This window comes from Amblyomma mixtum, chromosome 1, assembly GCF_055824585.1.
Source record: "Amblyomma mixtum isolate Tamu chromosome 1, ASM5582458v1, whole genome shotgun sequence".
In the NCBI taxonomy this organism is placed as follows: domain Eukaryota; kingdom Metazoa; phylum Arthropoda; class Arachnida; order Ixodida; family Ixodidae; genus Amblyomma; species Amblyomma mixtum.
This window is the reverse complement of record NC_143012.1, coordinates 45,898,300-45,902,229: the sequence shown is the minus strand read 5'-3', so window position 1 is coordinate 45,902,229 and position 3,930 is coordinate 45,898,300. Positions and strand designations below refer to the sequence as shown.

The 3,930-nt window shown below is 50.4% G+C and overlaps 1 long non-coding RNA gene across 1 annotated transcript; it reads right to left on the bottom strand.

Moving 5' to 3' along the window:
- Positions 1-704: 704 nt before the first annotated feature.
- LOC149366212 (uncharacterized) lies at positions 705-2,491 on the bottom strand. Its single transcript, XR_016284536.1, has 2 exons — positions 2,149-2,491; positions 705-1,347 (listed from the first exon to the last, which is right to left on the bottom strand). It is a non-coding gene; the product is annotated as an uncharacterized LOC149366212 (long non-coding RNA).
- Between the last annotated feature and the right edge of the window lie 1,439 nt (positions 2,492-3,930).

The window sequence follows — 3,930 nt, the reverse complement described above, 5'->3', positions numbered from 1 at the left end:
AGAGGAAGTTGCGCAGTAACTGTCTCACATATTTCGGTAGACACCCGTCAAAATTCGCGCGTGGTGACGTCACGACAATTTGGGCCAATCTGAAACGCGGACAAATACGCCTTGCTCGTCGGTAAATTGGTTTTGAGGAAAGGAAATGTATCTGTCTCTCGTATCTCGGTAGACGCCTAAACCCAATACCTCCTAGAAAGACTTGAGGCCTGCGCGCTGCGCGAGTGACGTCACATCCAGTAGGCGGATGGCCGCGTCGCTCGCTACCTCCGCCGCGCTTGGTGTCGCTTTTTTAGGATGGTTTAGTCGCTCTCTATCAACCGCTGTATTAAGCGCGAGTGCGACCGCTTTGCAAGCGTACAAAAAGATAGGCGTGCGCTCATTTATAAAGAAAGGAAGAGCCTGCTGTGAAATAACAAGGGGCCTGGTCAGCTGCAGTGCACTCTTTAGAGAAGTAAGATTGACAAAGTACTCTAGGTGAGTGAATAACTGATAGAAAACGCGAGAATTCTGCAGTGCAGTTGTTTCGCTTCGCTGGCTTCGGCTTCAGCGGCGTGCGTCACGTGAATTAGGGATGATGGAGGCAACAGCAACTCGATCGTCACCTTCATGCAAACTGTGTAATAGTGCCTATTGCAGCGTTCTACAATTACTCCTCCCATGGGGAGTTTATTGTTTGCTGATAATTCAAGAATGAGGCAAAATTTAGTCGGCAATCAAAAGACAAATGTCGGTTTATTGGTCATGGGCATGGAAAGGCGCTATAAATAAATGTAAGACAATATAATATACATACAGTAAACAGAACTAATGAAGCATCAAGGTAACAAAATTGAACTGCCAGGTAGTAACCACAGATTTGTAAAACAAACATACCCTTTAAATATGAAAACATAAATTGTACTCATGGTCACACTTAAGACTTAGACCATGTCACATACAGTAGAACAGGTCACTGCAACAAACATCAAGGAAACGAAGGCAGTCATGGTTCGCAGTCCAAAATAACACAAAACTTTTAGCAACATACGGTTAAGCACAAAACATATATGATGAAAAACAATTGCAATCGACTAGAATGAGGAACTTGGTTACTTCCCATAATATGGCACTGCGAGAACAAATCAAAGCAATAAACACTCCACATACAAACAAGCACATGCTCCTCTCTTGTTTTGGAACACTGTGGTGTGGACAGGTACGATGGGCAATCCTTGAATATTGAAGGCACAGCGCTAGGGACCAGTCGTGGCACCGGCAAAGTAGTCTAGATAACCTTTCCAGTCCTTGGGTCATGATAGCCGGTTTTTTTTTAATAAAGCTCTCATGGAAGTGCAGCGCACAGACCTGCAAAAACGAAAACAGGGGACTGTACCACAAAAAGATATCAATGTGTCTCCGAAAGACATTAATTATGTATACGTGCTCAAGGTAGTTTTTTTTTGGTATTGGCAGATTCTTTCCTGATGCAAGCACAGGCTGAAAGAACACTTTTCGCAGAAAACACATGGTATTTGGTGTTTAACGTCCCGAAGCAGCTCAGGCTATGAGAGACGCCGTAGTGGAGGACTCCGGATAATTTCGACCATCTACGGTTCTTTAACGTGCACGCGTCTGTCGACACTCCTGCCGACGCGTCTGTCGACACGGCTGCCGACGCGTCTGTCGACACTCGTGCCGACGCATCTGTCGACACGGCTGCCGACGCGTCTGTCGACAATCCTGCCGACACGTCTGTCGACACTCCTGCCGACGCATCTGTCGACACGGCTGCCGACGCGTTTGTCGACATTACTGCCGACGCATCTGTCGACACGGCTGCCGGCGCGTCTGTCGACATTCCTGCCGACGCGTCTGTTGACACGGCTGCCGACGCGTCTGTCGGCATTCCTGCCGACGCGTCTGTTGACACGGCTGCCGACGCGTCTGCTAACGACAGTATGAGGCATTAAAGGCTTTCGCCTTAATATGAACACGAAAGAATTTCGCTTGTCAGCCGTAGGAAGCATTCTGAGAGTCGCCTCGTCCTTCTATGCGGCACAACGGATTCTGGGCCTAACGCTCAATATGCTCGCACTGACAATGAACTTTGCGCAGCGTAAAAGCGGGCATGAAGGTACACAACGAGCTAATTAAAGCAGTTCTTACCCTTGAAGAAGCTGTAACTTGGTAATCCTTGCGTGGTATTGCACGCAGCCACTTGTTCCGCTGGGCATCGTCCTTCGGAAATGAGCAGACTTGAATTTTCGAGTCTTCGTCGTAGTTTCCCCGGCATTTCGGCACACAGCACTTGTAAGGCATGCTGATAGCCGCACTTCACTCCTTCACAACCACCACGCGTGCCGATCATGCGCAGGAACGCGCACCCAGTGCAGAAACACAGAACAACGCCAGAACGATGCACGCAACGGCAGGCTTCCTGCCGCTGGTCCGCGCGCGCCGACTGCGGGGTTCGTCGGTTCGTTTCGCGCGCGCGCCTCCCGACCCTCGAAGAGGCGATCGCCTACCGGAAATGACGTTGCTCACGTGACATTTGGGAGCGCGCAGGCCTGAAGTCTTTCTAGGAGGTATTGCTAAACCTCGCCATAACGGGAAGGGAGGAAGATGGGAGTGAACGAAGACACCGTATTCACTAGACGCACCTTTGTTCATTCCAAACCATCGAGCTGGCATGGCGGTGTGGTAGCGTACTCGACTCGCACTCCGGAGACCGGGGTTCGATTCCCAAGCTCGACTAATTTCTTACTCGGTTTTATTTATTTATCTGGTCTGACTAGAACGGTTAATTAGACTAATTGGTTAAGTAAGCAATTAACTAAAAGCAGTCAAACTTACCTGGAGCATCACTATACGATCCCTTTAATTGGTTGCATGGTTAGTAACAAAGTACAATTGGCCCCGTTTGAAATTCGCGCACTGTGACGTCACGACCGTTTCGACCAACTGAAAAGCGTGACATTTTCTGTCGACAACTGCTGCTTACAACGATGAGGCATTAAAGGCTTTCGCCTTAAAAACACAAACGTACGTGGGTAGGGAGCCTACATGTCGCGCCCCCTCCAAGCCAAGCGACATGTAGGCTCCCTATACGTGGGCAACCACCTGCTCCACCTTTGGGACGCCTGCCGCAGCCTCACCAAACGATGGAAGAAACAGAAACATAACAGACGCGTCAAGAAACGCATGCTCGAACTCACACACCAGGCAGCGGAATATGCTATTCAGGTAGCCGACACTAAATGGGTGAACCGGTGCAACGCAGCTGCGCGCCAGATGTCTGGCCGCAACACGCGACGGACGCCTGTTCCGCGCTCTCATCGATCCAATACAAACACGCATGGAAACCCAACGTCACTTACATAGGGCCTTGCAAAACGTTACAGGAACGACAACACAGCTAGCGCACACGCTCAGGGACGGATACCTGCGCACCACTAAGGTACCCCGGCCGGCGGCGTACTCGTATGCAGGCGAAGAGAACACGGAGCTGCGTTCCAGCTCCACGACATCTGGGCGGCCTTAGGCAAGATGAAGTGGGGCACTTCACCTGGGCGCGTCAAGTTTACGGTCAAGATCTTGGCCAACCTTCCCTACGCAGCCTGCGCCGCGCTTCCCAAATACATCAATAGCATTTGGGACGGAGATACTCCTCTCCCTCTCGGCTGGAAGTCGGCTCTCGGGACCTTCATCCCGAAGGCCGGCAAACTCATTGATGTGGAGAAACTCCACCCCATCTCCCTTCCGTCTTGTGTCGGTAGGCTGATGGAGACGATGGTACGCGACAGACTTTGCGATTTTCTCAAAGCAGCGCATTTTCGCGGACACCATGTTATGTTTTCTCCCCCACAAGTCAGCACAAGATATACTTCTGTAGCTGCACCACGACATCTTAGATCCTGTCGAATGTTCCCACAACGACAGGGTGGTCCT